This window comes from Oenanthe melanoleuca, chromosome 1 (assembly GCF_029582105.1).
Source record: "Oenanthe melanoleuca isolate GR-GAL-2019-014 chromosome 1, OMel1.0, whole genome shotgun sequence".
NCBI classification, from domain to species: Eukaryota; Metazoa; Chordata; class Aves; order Passeriformes; family Muscicapidae; genus Oenanthe; species Oenanthe melanoleuca.
The window spans coordinates 80,365,759-80,382,438 of record NC_079333.1 but is presented as its reverse complement, the minus strand read 5'-3'; the positions used below and the strand labels follow the sequence as shown (position 1 = coordinate 80,382,438).

Sequence of the window (16,680 nt, the reverse complement as noted above, 5' to 3'; positions counted from 1 at the left end):
TGGTAGAAGCAACCTTCTGCTTAACAGGTGGTGAATTTTTGAAAAAATCTGACTTTTTTTTTAAAGGTAAGCAAAGCTAAGCTATTCTTTTAAAAAAACTGTGAATAACATTAATAATAACAAAAAAAATTATAAATCTTTGAAACTACTGCTGTTCAGTCCTGGCCCACTCACTAACATCAGCAATGAATTCTTAGAACTAGATAGTAAATTTTATAATGAAAAGTCACTAAAGCTTTAGTGAATGTTTTGAGCTGGTGGTTTAGCAGAAGAAAATGTTGCAAAGAGCAAACATGTGAAAGTTGTCTTTTATTATGGATACAAAGCCCTTTAATGTGCAAGTTACTCAGGAATGCAAATTTCCCATAAATTGAATCAGGTACAAAATACTAAATCATTAAAGTATCTATGTATGTGGTTTAACCCCAGCTGGCAGCTTAACCACATGCAGCTGCTCACTCTCTCTGGCAGGATGGGGGAGAGAATCAGGAGAATAAAAGCAAGGAAGCTCATGGGTTAAGATAAAGAGGGTTTAATAGGGAAGGAAAAAGCTGTGCACCCAGGCAAAGCAAAACAAGAAATTAATTCACTGCTCCCCATGGGCAGACAGGTGCTCAGATTGCTCCAAGAAAACAGGGAGGCTGGAGCTGGATGATCTTCAAGGTCCCCTTTCAACCCAAACCATTCTATGATTGCATGAAAAAGGATTACCAAGTTATTATTAATTTAACAGCAGTGTCTTGGTAAACAAATCTATTTAACTCTGCCAGGGCAAAACCATATTTTTGAGGTCATATTTAAGCAAGTGAATGGATAATGTGGAACAAAGGAAAACCTTTTTCCTATGTTCTTTATAGCTTGTGCCCAGTTGTTATTAAGATGAGTGAGTTGGCACAATATTTTTGTAGAATTGCTATTGCTGTTCCTAATCCCCCATGTTTGTGAGTACAAAATCCAACAGCAGTGTTGAACTCAAGTTCCTGAACCACATGATATTTCTATTCTCCTACATGCACCACAGTGACAGAAAGTTGTTGACAAACTGCAGCTTATTCAAATACTGAAAAAACAAAAACAACCAAAAAAATCCCTGTCAGGAGATTGTGGAATCTAACTTGGAAGAAACAATGTAAAATGTCTGTATCAGATTGTCACCTGGAGTTATTAGGTTGGAAAAATGGGTTGTGCATTTCACCAGATATCTAAGAAAGGTATCAACAAACATGGGAGAGATGTAAAAAATAAACCCCTGAGTTTGCACATGGATCTGAGTTTTCAGAAGATAGGCTATATTTTGTTACTCTATAGTATAAGGTAATTGCAAAGGCCAGGTTTATTGAATGTCAACAATATTTACTGTCAAGAGCAAACCAGGGCCAGGACTTGAAAAAAGCAAGTAAATAGGAAAACCTTGAGTATGCCCCATGCTGTAGTGTAAGGAGTTCTAAAACAGAGGGAAAGGGACAGGACACAGTGCAATATGTCTCTGAAAAAATTTGAGGTAATTCTTTGACTACCAACTGTGTCTAAATACATGTGAACAAATAGGATAAAGAGGCATCTGTACTCTGGAACATGCCTATTTACTGAAGTAAAGCCCCAGCCAAGAAGTTTGAGAATTAGAGAACCCACCAAGCTGCTGTTTCCTACTGTTTGGACAATCTGTGATAAGGGGAGGTGGCAGCTGCTTCTTCCAGGTGTCTCATCTCCTTTGCAGCTGTGCCACGGGGGGCTGCAGGTGGTCAAAAAAGAGATGCCAAGTTCTGACATGGGAGATTTGTGGCATTTTTGCACTCAAGCTACCTGGAGAGGGAGACTGCCTGAGGCTGCCCCTAGGACACTGTGGGTGTCCTCAGAGAGAGCAGCTCCCACCCTAAGCTCTGGCCATGAGGAAGCCCAGAATGGCCCAGCAGACTCAGCACAGAAAGGAAAAGCAGAATTGTTCAGGGTGCTGCACAGCGGATCATTCCAAATAATAAGGTGGAGTTAGGAGAAGGGAAGCAGGCTGGATACCAAGAAAAGCTGTCTGAAAAAAAGGTACTAAACATCATGTCTTCCTCCCAAGGGAAATTTGAGAAACTGCTATTACAGAGAGCATTTAAAAGCAGACTAGGCATAACATGAGAAAATCCACTGCAGGGACCAGTCCTCCATTAACAAGAGATGGATTCAAAACCCTTCTTTGCTTCTCACTTATACCTTTCTGCTTGTTTATGACACTATTACTTCTCCTAAATTACATCTATATGATGTGAGAGCTGCTGCAGTGCTACCTTCCTACATCCAGCTTGGGGATCTCTTTTTATCTCCTCTTCAGCCATGTTCTGGGCATAATGAAGAGAGGTCACACTGACCACACAGCAACTTGCTGCTGTTCTTCTTCATTTGCATTAGGTCCTTTCTTGGTAGTAATTTTTCATGACAGAATTATTAGATTTCAGACTTGACAGTGTTCTGCTTTTTGATTTTTTTCAGTCTTTCCAAACCTTTTTCAGACATTTAAATAACCTTTATGTTAATCTATGACAATTTCAGAGGTACGTGAGTAGGAAGCCAGCTGTCACAGAGTGTATTTCAGAAATCTAAGCAATGTGAAAATATGAAAAATGTCATCTTTTGCACTGAACCAGCAGTGGCTTAAATTATTGACACAGTGTTGTACTTTGCTCTTTTTTTTTTACAATAAGCTGGCAGCTAAATAAAGTCTTCATTGCCACCTGGAAGAAGTGTACAGCTTTCTCCTGTGAATATATATTTTAACTTAATGCTAAGATATAAACACACACACAAAAAAATACCTACTGCAAATGGTGATTCCATGGAATAAGTAGAAATCACTGTGCTGGTGGTATGGACATGAACCTTTATCTTGAACCCTAAGAAAGTTCTCACTGTCAGGTGATATCAAATTAATTCACAAATACTGGAAAATCGTGCTGTTGCCATCTGGCAAGATAGTCAGATACTGTAACAAGAGCACTTCCCTTGCTGCAATGTCAAATAAGGCTGACAAAAATAATTAAAAGTGGGGAGCACTGAGCCACCTGTGAAAAGCAAGGACAAGCTGCATGTATAGAAAAAATGTGCAGATTTTAAAACTGCAAGTCAGCCAATGGAAATGTGCCCAGGACAACAGGAGAGAGAAGAATGTCATCTTTAAAAGCACTCTGTGTGTGTTTGTAGTAAACTTCAGGTTTCTGAATCCTAGACATTCCAAATACACTTAAGGGGGGTGGTGGGGTGGGGCATGGGAAGAGAGCAAAAACAAAGACCAGGAAAAATCCACAACAGAATTATGGAGGATTCTACAATTAAAACTCGTGGCGTGAGTTGTAGTGTTGCTTGCATTTTTCTGCTGACATCTCCCTCAAAAAAGTCTATTCATTCTCTTAAAACCACTGTTAGTCATATACAAAGACCCTGTGGCTCTTAAATCTTATTTTCATTTACTTAAAAACATCTTTGCATTATACAAGTGTTGTTTGTGTTCTTCCTCAGATGCTTTTAGCCTGAGAGATTTTTGCAGTTCAAAGGGCCTTTGTATAAATGAGTTCAAGATAATTAATCAGACATAAAAGCATAAAATCATCAATAAAAGCACCTTATTTTTAAAAAATTATAGCTCATTATTGCAAATTATATATATGGAACCAGACAGAAAGCTCCATTTCATAGATTCTGAATTATCCCAGGCATCAATATTCAAACTCAATAAAAAGCCATAACAACTGCCATAAAAAGGTACACCTTGGTTCACATACCCATGGATGGGTGATGATCAGTGGAGTCTGCCTATCATACAACCTCTAAATTGTGCTTTATGTTTTGAAATTGCTGTTTCATTAAATACTTCAACTTAAATGAGGCTCTCAGCCCTGTATCACAGGGCTGCAAATCAAGGTTGATATCTGTTGTCATAGATTTAGATAAAGCTCTTTTGGGCCATGCCAATAACAAAACAAATTAAAGTACAGATTCTGTTGCAAAGTACTCGGTAAATGACAAGTACAAAACTACTACAGAACAAAATAAAGCAAACTTGTCTTTCAAGAAAATGCAAATATCTGCATACATATATACCATATATACATGTATACCTATATATATACATATATGGCTACTGGAAGAGAAGAGAAGGGACAGACATGTTTTTGTAGGAATGCCAAACTTCACTGGAAGAGCCTCCATCAAGTCAAATGTGTTCTTGCAGCACAGAACACCAGCTACGTCCTGGGCTCCATCAAAAGCAACGTGACAAACATGCTGAGTGAGGGGATTCTGCCCCTCTAACCTATTTTAGTGAGACCCCACATGGAATATTGGGTCCAGCACTGGGGCCCTCAGCATAAGGACGTGGATCTGCTGGAGTGAGTCCAGAGGAGGGTCATGAAGATGCTCAGAAGGCTGGAGCATCTCTCCTGTAAAGGCAGGCTGAGAGGGTTCAGCCTGGAAAAGAGAAGGCTCCAGGGATCCTAAAGGGGGATAATAAGAGAGCTGAAGAGGGACTTTACAAAGGCCTGTAGTGACAGAACAAGAGGGGACAGCTTCAAACTGAAAGACAGTAAGTTTAGATTAGTTACTAGGTAAAATTCTTTAGTGGATAGAGACTGGAACAGGTTTCCCAGAGAAGCTGTGTGCGTCCCACCCCTGGAAGCATTCAAGGTCAGACTGGATGGGGCTTTGAGCAATCTGCTCTAGTGGAAGGTGTCCATGCCCAGGCTACAAGACATGACACTAGATGATCTTTAAGATCCATTCCACCCCAAACCATTCTTTGATTCTGATTCTGTGGGTGAACCTGAGACTCACATTAGTTGATGCTCCTTGGCTTTGTCAGAAGTCAGCACACTCCCAGAGACTTATCCAGAGGAAATGGTGCTCATGGCTCTCTCTTCTGTCAGGTGTGCAAAGAACAGCTGACTTGAGAAGGCATTTCAAAATGGTCACCTTTGCTTGCTATTTACTGTCAAAGGCTCCCAGGTCCCTTAGCTGTGGGCACAGAGAGCCCACAAGAGGTGCCACCCAAGGAGGCCAGATTGACCAGTGCCAGTCCAGCCACCCCATGGGCTGTGCTAACAGGCAGGACCACCTCCCATCCAACCATCAGACCCAGGGTCAGCAGGCAGCTGAACCCTGAGCTGGAGGAAGAGCTTGCAAGAATGGTGGTAAAGAAGGATTGTCAGAAGTTTATCAATGAACTGCAACCTGCTGGTGCCCTTATGGTTTGACAGTGAGTGGAAAAAAGGCACAAAATGCCACCGTGACTGAATGTGAGTACTCCATGCATACTTCTTCTTAATCATCTGATTCAGTCACCTCCTCATGTGCCAGATAACTCATCTGGAGATATTTATTTAATTTATATCTGTAAAACTTACAGGTTTTAAAGTCATTGACTTTTTTAATGTGCCACTGAGTCTTGATGACATGACATAGAGCTCTTGTACAAATGTGGATTTGAGGACTTTTTTCCTCAAATGCTAAATTCATTGGGATAAGAAGACACTACCTCAGCTTACTGTGTTGTACAGATTGTCTTTAACCAGGTGTCACCCTGAAGCAGACAGGTGGAGACTCAGAAAAATACAATGCACCATTTAAAAATAGTGTCTGTTTTCACTTAGATGGCATTGCAGGATCTTTGCCTCTTTCTCCATGGGTATCTCATTGTTCTGGTTACACACAGGACAGGGTTAATTTTGCAGTGGCCAGGAGAGGATGTGGATGTTATTCTATACCACCTTCATTGGGAGTGGGGGGAAAGGGACTCCAATAACACTGTAAAATCCAGAATGTTCACACAGTTTAAGATTACTTTGTGTGTAGCACCTGGATTTGAGCTGACTCTCTCATTCTTTGGCTGCTTTCAGAGAACAGAACAATACTGTAAGTCTTTTGCCTCAGCAGAAATCCTGGAATGATGGAATATCTCAGGACTGATAGTAAATACCAACAGAAAATTAGCCTGGTTATAAGAAGATTTAGAATAATCTTTTTGTTGACAGGGTTTTTATCTCTGATACAGTATTTGGAATAAACCAAATCCCTTTTTTGCAGAGAAATCAACAGTATTGAGTTTTAAAAGACATTCATTAACATGTCAAACAGCAATTGATCAGTGTTAATATTTTGAATATTTTGAAGTTTTTCTAAAAGAAGCTTCAATTTTTATTTTTAACAGTAATTCATATAATAGTCTGATAACTTTGTCATTAGCTGCTCAGATTAGAAATGTAATAAATAAGTAGATCATTGCTAATAATACTTCTAGACTATTAAAGCATTTTCCTATGTTGCTTGCAAGTTTGACAGACATTTAGGGCAATAAAAACTTTTATGTTGCCCTGAAAATCCAGTACTTGCCCATCTTGTTGCAAAACTCTCTCATAAAGCTCATAGTAAGACATCTTCTGAAGAGAGTGATTTATAACTGCATCAATAGCCTACTGGAATTAATGGAACTTTTCCCTGGTGCTGGCCTGGGAGCAGATCCTGAAATGTAGAAGCCTGAAACTGTATATTTAATGTGAGTAATTCTTTAGTCACTAGAAACTAGAGAAAGCTCAGCTTAATAATATGAGTGGGATAAGTATAACTTGCTCTAAAAACATCTTCCCTCTTCTTTTCACAAATAGTACAGCAGGTAACTAGAATAAGAGGGGTAGAGAGAATATTACTCCTCTCCATATTTTGTAAGTTCAGCAAAACTGCATGTATAGCTGGTTTCATTCTTATGCTTTTCCTTGCAGAGACAAATGCTTAATGTCCTTTGTATAGGTCCTTACTGCAGCAAATGATGAGAGATAAGAAGGAATAAGAAGTGATTTTACTTCAAACAAAAAACAGACAATAGAAGACTTGGGGGCAAGTCTTCACTTGCATTTTTTCTGAAGGCAAAATCTCAACAGGAAGCAATTTTTCCCTAAAAAGATACCTAGTTGTCCTTGTTAAAGGACCTCAAGTTGTCCTTTTTAAAAGGCTTCTATATTGTATGGAAAAACACAGAGTCTTTTTCCCATTATGTTTTCCTTTGGCTGATGCTTTTATCTGATAGTTCTATCTTTTGGAATGTTTTGTATGTGTCTGACTTTAGGCTTTAAGGTTCCTTAATTAGTGTCATCATTCACTCATCGAGTGACAATGGTATATTTGTGGCTTCCCTTTGTACATGGAGTCCTGATGTCCTGCTCCCTTCTGCTGGGGCTACATAAATTTCCATTCCAGGATGGTTCACCAGGACAGGTAGACAGCAAGGATGACTCTGTTCTCCAGTAACAATAAGCCAGACCAGGGGGTTTAGCCTGAGCTCCCCTCTGAGCTTGAAAGAGTGATTGGATATTTAACAGCAGTATGAAGAACTAAGAAAACCCCTGACAGATTTGGTCTCAAATGTCCTGCTGCTTTTACCAGAGATCACAAGGTAAAAAATAAAAGACTGGAATTGCTTCCATGTTTTGCTAGGGAAAAGATTTTGATTTCTTTGTTCTGAAGAACAGAGCTGTGAATTCAACAGAGGCCTTCTTGATAGCAGTCACTTATTTGCATTTTCCCTGCCCAGCCCAGATAACACTGAGGTAAGCTGATAGTTTCTAGGAATTTGTTCTGAGATTTCCAGCTCCCTCCTTGCTGCTCTCTGCAGTGATGGCAGAGTTTGATCTGTGAGGATAGTTGTGTGGCCAGGCATTGCCAAATAAGAAGCCACACTGCCATTTGTATGATACCCAGACCTTTACAATGCAACCCTTGATCTGAGGTATGTTTATAAAGGCAGTGACAGGTTGTCATGGTGGCTAAAGCTGTAGGGAGAGAGGGAAGTATTTCCAGGGAAAAGACACCACAACTGCAGTCAGAATGGCTTTACAAGTGTCTTTAATATTCAAAATGCAAAACAGAATTGGATCCATAGGTTGACTTCTAATTAGGTGCACAATGTAGACAGAATATTTTGACTCAAATTGTGAAACATATCTTGACCTGCAATGCAGATTGGTGATACAATTTCTGTTATTAATATCTCTGTGATGGGGGTGGAAATATTACATAAGAACTGTGAGACTGTTTGCATTCATTCAGCTGAGAATAACCTTCTATATTTGCTGTTCCAGCACCTCTGACTTTTATTCCTAGTTCTCTGTCATCAGACCACTGTATTGGTGATTTATGGTTGGCTAAATCAAAAGCTTTATATAAATGCAGACTATGAAGGTTTGTCCTTTGGCCAGGGTTGCACAGTCACTAAAATGTCATCTAAAAGTCTTTCAGAAGCAGAAATTGGACTTAATTTAAAACTCACAGTATTGCCGAGGATATTTTATATTTTATTCACTTCCGAATCTACAATCTTAATGAAAATTTTTAAGATACAGAGAGTACAGAAGAGCTATTCACATGCTGCAGAAAGGTGCTAAGTGTCTTTTTAGATTTCAATTTCCCATAAACTTAACAAAAATTGCAACACAGACTAGTTACTTGCTAGAAAAATCTCTAAATTTAGCCTTTACTCTGCATCAGGGTCATGTTTCCAGATTTCTTTCATGGGGTTGTGGAAGCTCTTTCCTCTAGGACGCTTTTCTGCAGCTAATATTCACAACATTCAGGTCTTGTTCATAACAACAGCTCCATTTCAGTCAACACCTTCTGCTTCATAGTTACACTGGCAAGAGCCAAAATCTTTCCTGTGATTAGTTGCCTGATGCTGGATTTATCCACTGTCTACTGAAGCCAATATTCATCTTACCTTTATCTGCCAGAAAGTCTGGCACATGGGAGCTCTGCTGTCAGATAGCTAGGATATGGCACAGTACAAGAATAAGCCTTCAGAAAGTTTCCAAATCTCCCAGCAAATACAGCTAAAGCGGTGATATGAGACAACCTGAGAGCATTCCAGAAATGTAAGTAAGCCTGCCATGGCAAGGACTGCCACAGCATCCCATAGAAAACCAGAGGGGAATCCTTGGCATTTGTCTGAGGCCATTTGGCAGTGACAAAATCCTCACCTGGCACCAGTCACAATGCATTGCAGATTTTACAAAATAAGTTTGACAGAAGACACCAAGATTTGCTCATTACATCAGAAAAAGTTAATTGTAGTCAGCTTGAGACAAACTGAAGGTGTGGACCAGAGGTCCATTGCAGGAAAATATATAACCCCAAGAGTACAGGAAGGTGGCATTAGGAAAGGGGTCTCAAAATTCTCAAGTGATTTGTACTAAAATCTGCCAATGTCCTTCTGCTTCTGAAAAGATAAGTGCTCTTGAATACATTGTTTTCTTGAATGAGCCTTGTAAGTAAATCTGTTTAGTGTTTTAGACATTGTTCTATAAAACAGGGGTGAGCTATAGTAGTAGGCAATATCCTTATAGAAGATAATTCTGCATGATAATGGGGTATTTCCTTGTCAAGCTTTCTTTCAAAACCTTTTGGTCTTTCTCAGAAATTACAATCTTGTATTGATCCTCAGTGGAGAGGAAAGTTAAAATTTTTCGTTCTAACATGACCCCTAAAGACTACATTTAGCTATTCTGAACACCTGTAGATTGCTCCCCAATGCAAGACATTTAGAACACATTCTTTTTCTTTACCAGAAACCATCCACAGTTACTCTTCTTCTAATTATTTTAAGTGTCTGCAATAAGTTCCCTTTAGGTTGTACAAATCTTTCAAGTCTGTCTTGGACCTGGGGACACCCTGCTCCAGCTTCCTTTCCCCACCTCCAAACAAAACAGGACATGGTGTTGTATCAAAGGAGAACAGTTTATTTTTAGATAAGTGTAATACACAGATTTTCATCTGAGAAATACATAACCACCACCCACATTCTAATTCAAGTCAGTATCACAGTTAATTGCACAACTCTTTTTGGGAGGAGCAGTTAGAGTGAAAAAAAAATATGAAGCTCTTTCTGCTCTTCATATCCATAGCTTCAGGCATGTCCCTTGCATGCTATAAACAGATTGCCAAATTATTCCTTCAGTAATATTGACTCAAAACAGAAATTGTCTTAGAGTAATGAAGTACAAGTATCATAGAATTGCAAAGCAGTCTGAAGGGAAAAAAGAATGGGCACCTAATTCATTGTTCACTGCTTGCAAATTGCTATGAACACATAAAGATCTCAAAGGTTAAAGGAATTTAAATTCTCATGCAACCTTCCTACTGTAGTTAGACACTTAACAAAAGAATGCAAATCTTAAAGCAAACATGAAGCAAAGCATGCAGATCATAGTTTTAGCATGTGACTGGTTTACTTTGATTTGAATTTTTATCTGTCTAGTTAATTTTTTAAATAAGGATACATTCCAGAAAAAAGCTCCAAACTGTTTCATATGTGTCTATTAATATAAAACATTGATTAAAATGTCTGTTTTAGTAATATTGATTTACACACTCCTAATCCAAACTTTCATCCTTATTCTTCTGTTCCTCCACTGAGAAAGAGCATGTCTGTTTGCTTTTCTAAATGCTTCATTCAAAAGGAAGAAAATGTGGCAAATGTTGCCAGTGTTAACACAATAGATAAAGAGAGAACCAAATGTTTTCAAGTGTGAGAAAATCTTGTTGCAGCTTTCTCCTATTTAAATAGACAGAGTTATTTCTAAGGACACCTCTTGAGCATCATGTCTGGAAAAGAACAAGTTCTTGAGTAGATTTCCACAGTGCCTGCAAGGATCCTCTCAGCATACTCTGAACTTCAGGTCACAGCTGGCTAACTCATGGAATTAATTGATGTTTTCTGTAAGTCAGGCTGTCTCCAGGATGTGTCTGCTCATGGGACAGGCATCATCAAAAACTCTCAAGGAACAAACTTGGACTGTTTTTACTGCTTGAAGTCACCAGAAGCATTGAGACAGGGGAGCTGTGTCATGTGGTGAGACCATTCCCTTTGCAATGAAGTGCATCCTTGAGGATGCTCTCAATAGTGGCTGCTGAAAGCTCCCTCCATCACCAGGCAGAGCTAGTGAGGGTGCAGAGCTGAGCTTCAGCATCCTCTAACAGCAAATAAACAGCTGGAAAGGGTTTTGGTCTTGGCATTCTGCACTATCACTTACAGGTGTTGACATTTTAGGTTTAGCCATGTCATCTAGATAACAAAAGCCCTTTTAACTTAACTTTTAAGCCTCAGAATTCATTTCAGGCCAAAGTCCATTGCAAATTGTGCTTAATCCCATTCTCTAACATCATGTGTTTGAAAATCAGATCCACGATGACTTGTGCAGAGGACAGTATTGCAGGATGCTAATTAATACCCTATCATCTAGGAAGGGATGATTCCTTTAAACATAATAAAAAGTTTTCCCATTGTCACAATCTTAAAATAACACTGTACTTTAATTATATTAATTTTTTTAAAAAATCTGTTATTTTTATGACAAATAAATCGTTCTAGAACAGGAGAACTCCAGAGAAGTCCAAGAATTATAGCAAACAATACATTTGTTATTTCTTCTGGTTTTGGTAACTTCCAACTGCCTCTGATATTGAACTGCCAGTGTGCCCTTTTTTTACCCTGTGCTCAAAATCATTTTTAAAATATGAGCACTGAACACATATAATCTCAGTTGTTTGGAGAAAAAAAATTACTCTTGTAGCTGTACCTGAGACTGAACCAGTGATAACACCCTGAAACAGTTTCACTCCCACTAATACTGTATTAGCCATTGCATTATATGGTAACTTGTGAAGTTTTTTTTTTTTTTCAGTTTCTAAATTTATACATAAATGCCCATTTTTCTCCATTTCTTCCCAAAGTTTTTAATAAATTGACCAGAAAAACATCTGATTTCAAGTGCTGCATATTGTGGAAGTAATAGTTTCTTGAAGAATGATGTAAACATAACTTTGGACCCTTAAGGATGAATTGCTGAAAACAAATAGAATTTTGGAGACCACAGCCCACAATTTTCTTGAGATAATCTCTCTTTGACTGAAAGATTCTTGTACAGCCTTATAATTGTCATTTGAAAGTGTTTTCTTAGTAGTCATACTGGCTCAGAAAAAAAATATACAGAAAATTTATTTGTTGTCTGTTTATTGTAAGCTCCAAGCTGATCCTATAGAGTAGATGTGAGATGCTATTATCATTTTCAGCTTTTCTTCAGAAAGCTCCTGTGAAAGGCAGTGAAAATGAAGTAACTTTAGCATTATGTATTTCAGAAACTACCTTCAACTGATCTTATTTAAATTTTTGTAAGTAAATAAAGGACATAAGTAATTCTGGAGTTGAATTGAGTAAGATAATGAAAATAATATTGTTGAAAGTTTTTTTCATTGAATTCATGCTTTTGATTCATAAATCTTTCAGTACATTAAAACTTGTGTTTGTCATTTTTGTTACTTTGGTTTTGCTTTGTTCTGAAAGACTTTTTTTATTCTCCTATTTAAGAAAGTTGACAGCCAGTTAAAGCACAGACAGTACCATTGTGGTCAACACATCACAATAGATTTTTTTATAATTGTATTGATAAATTGTTTATTGAAAGTATTCAACAAATACCAAATAAATAACAGCAAATCCATTTGATTATACTCAAGGACATTCTTAGAATGTTCTAATAATCAAATAGGGGATTAATTGTTCCCTAGTCCATCATATATCTTAATTACAATTTAAAACTTTTAATTATGGGAAGGGATTCAACAAAAATACATTTTATGCCTCTTGGTATTGGATCAAAACCACCCAAGACACACTGAATAGAAGCAATCACTTATAATCTGACTTATACTGGTTTGGATGTCAAAAATAAAAAAATCTCTGTTTTCACCAGTTTTATGCCAATTTGACTCAAGTATGTCAAATCCAGCTTGCCTTTCCACACCTAGCTGTCAGGCCTCTCTGCTTGTTTGTATTTTTCCTTCTTTGTCCCAAAGACCGTTTTCCCTTAGCACTACTGTTCTTCTTCTCACGTCGGTTTGCTTTTGCTGTCCTTTGAACACATACTTGAATAAGACCTTCCTTGACCTTTTGCCACAGCCCTGCTGCCTTGTTCTTGGCTGTTGTGCTTTCTTGTCAGCACAGACATTGCCATTCTTTCCCTACCCAGAGGCATGACACCATCACCTGACAAGGGTCATGCTGCATTAGAGCCATGCACATTCTCCTGACTCAAATCTCTCCTGCCACCCTTCAAAAGGGACCAGGACACAAGCAGTGGGTTTGACAGAGCTCTGGAGTATTCAGTATCCCTCACTGGCAGCACACCATTATGGCTGTACTTTAACTTTTCTGCACAGTCACACATGTAGATCCAGGGAGATGGAGCACTGCAGAACCAGGGCTCTGAGAAGGGTCTCAAATAAAAATCATTAATAAACTATTACTGAACGATTGCCAGCATTAGTGTTTGGAATGAGGAGTTGAATGGAGATGCAAAGATAGTTCTGTAATGCAACAGAAATAAAGCAATGAGGATGTAAGTTTTCTGTTTAAAAAAATTGAATTCTACTATTCTAATGAGAATAGTAGAAATTTTAATATTCTACTTTCTACTATTTCTAAGGAGAAAATGGAATCACAGATTATTAGCAGGTATTTGTGAAATCAAGGACAATTGGAGAGATTGGGTAAGTTCCTAGGAATCAAGTCAAAAATTTATATTAGTTTGTGGAGAGCTAGGGTAATACAGGAAGAAATTTTCCCCGACAACTCATAGCTGTACTGATTATAAAAGAAGAAATATCTGTGCCTGGCCAATTAGTTTTTCAGGATATAAAGAAGCAGGCCAGCTTCCCAACAGTCAGAGGCATTTGCAATTGGAGATGCAGAGAGATTAGGAGGTTGTTGGTTGGGCTGTGAAGAGCCAAGGGATGTGTGGTTGTGTAAAGGGACAGATAAGGTAAGGTGATGTTGTATGAGGGACAGTCCAGGGCCAGGTGGCTGAGAAAGGGACAGCTTTGTGTCAGCCAGCCATGCAGATTGAAAGAAGGAACCAAAGCTATGTGAAACTGCTCATAGGTAAAGGAATCAGTACAAGCTGCTAATAAGAGAAAGGAGTCAGAACTAACAAATAGGTCTATAAGATAAGGAGACAGAGTTGTACAGAATTAAGAGAGGCTTATGAGAAAAAGAGTCAGTGTTGTATGAAGAAAAGGCCTGTAGAAGGAAATGGGTTGAGTTCAGAGTTGTATGAGAATTAGGACTGAAGATGAAAATGTGTAGAGTGAAGACTGGTAAGAAATGCCAGTGAAAGGGCTGATGGTGTTGTCAGCCCAATCTGTCCCACCTTTGCTGTGGCATTAGTTCAATCAAAGATTAACTTGGTTCAGCATTTCAGGAACAGCAGGTTCAACAGCCTGCCCTCCCCTTTATGTCCATCAACCAAGAAGCACAGGGGCTAACAAATGTCACTTTTTAAGTCACCTGTGTGTCTGTTGTCTCTGCAGACATAGTCTGCTCCCACTCTGCAGTCAGCAGAGTGATGGTAGTCCAGCTTCAAACTCAGGAACACAGATCTCATTCCATACTTGGTAATATATTCTCCTTCTCGATCTACTAAAACACATAAAGGTTAAGATCAGCATGGATCTTTGCAAATGTTGCCTTTTCTTGCCTGAATTTCTTCTTGCCCTGGTGATTTTCTTCCCATATAGTGCAGCATGGCATTTCACTTCCTTTCTGTATAGACTGACTCCCACCTTCACAGAATTCCCTGCCCTGTGCAACATCCGTGGTGCATTGGACCATCACCCTTTCTTGGGTCATCCATGAGCCACAAAGAAACTTGAAACACTTCAACTGCAAGCATGATGATGTTGCTCATGGTTGCATGGCATGTATATGCAGTGCAGGAAATAAAAGGTGTCCCTGGCAGTGGCAGCTTCACCTGCTAGTGCCTCTGTAGTCTATCAGACTGTTTGGGTTTTGAAGTCACAGTCTCAAGGCTGTCTCTGTTCTGCTTTTCTCCCTCCAGCTTGGGTTGATTCTACAGTGCAGAAAGCTGTTAAGGTAATGATTTATCAAACCACAGCACACAGAATGTCTTGGGCCCCATTTAGATTCACAGAGATTTTTTTTTTATGGTAAGAAAAACAGCTCAGTGGCTTTTTTACTAGAGGAAACACAGAATTATAGGATTGTATTAACTCTAAAGGATTTATGGGCATGGACAAAGAAATTCAATAAGTCTGATTCCCTCTACCTTAGAGAGAGTTTCTGCTGTAAAAGGAAAAGGGAGACAAAAGCAGAACAAAGTACATTTTGCACAGGGTGATGCAATGCTCAACAAAGTGAGAAGCGAAGGTGAGATGACTTGCCCACAAATGCAAGTATTCAACAAAGCTGCAAACTGGCTCTAGCTTTAGTGATCCCTTTTTGTACCAGCTTTCTCCTGTCAGAAGACATCCTGTTGGGGAGTTAAAGTTCAGGATGGTATTATGCATCATGAAAGACTTCCTCTTAGTCTTATGTACCTTACTGGTCCCTAGGCCTCTTCTGTTGGGGGACTGTGATCAGGGGTTTACTGCCAATTCAGAACTGACTCAAATTAATCACAGTTTGACAATAGATAAAAGTAGCAATATTTTAACTTGATTTGCTTTCCTCAGAGTCCTTTATTTTTTGCTTTTGCCTTCCCTGTACCACACCACTTCATAATATAAGACCCCTGGTTAAATAGCACAGGATATTTAATCACATTCTATCAAAAGAGAAAAAAACAGAAACCTGAACTTTTAAAGGTTTTCTGTTCTCTTTATTTTTTGCTGGCTGGTTTTGTTGGGTTTTTTTTTTTTTTTTTTTTTTTTTGGGGGGTTTTTTTTTTGTTTGTTTGTTTTTTGTTTGTTTTTTTTTGTTTTGTTTTTTGTTTTGTTTTTTGTTTTGTTTTTTTGTTTTTTGTTTTGGCTTTTTTGTTTTTTCTTCTGTCACTACTAGCTTTTCATGCTGTCAATTCAGTTTGGTAAACTACTTATGAGGTAGATTATCCTTTATGTTCACAATACTCATAATGACCTCCTTGGAATGTGATCTATGGGTTAGGTGTGTGTTATAATAGACCACCAGAATCAGGAAGCCAAAAAAGAAACAGATGAGATGTTTGGTCATCCCTTGAATTCAGTGTGATAGCTTCCATCAGTTTAAGTGGGATGTAAAAATAACAGCCACTTGGTATGTAAGATTTAAAATTATTTTACCAAAGTTTACATGAATTAATAAAAAAGGAAAGAAAACATTCTAATTATATAAAATTCAAGAGTACTGACTTCCTACTACAGGTGTACTTATGCAATTTTTTTACAGCAAAAAGGCAACCTGAAATTATCTGCACAACTGGAGACTGAAGAAAAAAAAGGGAGAGGAAATTGTTCAGCTGCAATATAAAAACTTTGATATTTGCATTTTGTTCTAAATAAATATGCCTAAAGAAAAGAGAGGGAAAAAAACCCCAGAAAAACCTCTTTATCATAGTGTCTGTGTAATTAAGTACGTACTGTTTTTCTTTATGATAAAACACAGTTTCCTCCCTCTGCAATTCCATGTAAATGCAGCCTCAGTCATTAGTATTACAGGATCTCTGATGATTTCCAGCATTAGTAATGAAAAGCAGCAGCTTTATTAATCAAACATGTTCAGCCACCCAAACATCATTAATACTTGATATCATCTCATAGTGCAAATGCTTAAGCACCTGGAAACATTTCCATGAATTATCAACTTAATGGTAAGTGTCAAGAAGATACATAGTC

General features: G+C 38.3%; 1 protein-coding gene across 1 annotated transcript in view; it reads left to right on the top strand.

Annotated features, from left to right (window-relative positions):
* GABRG3 (gamma-aminobutyric acid type A receptor subunit gamma3) overlaps positions 1-16,680 on the top strand; it is a 283,956-nt gene that overhangs the window by 237,774 nt on the left and 29,502 nt on the right. The gene's annotated exons all lie outside the window — the stretch shown is intronic.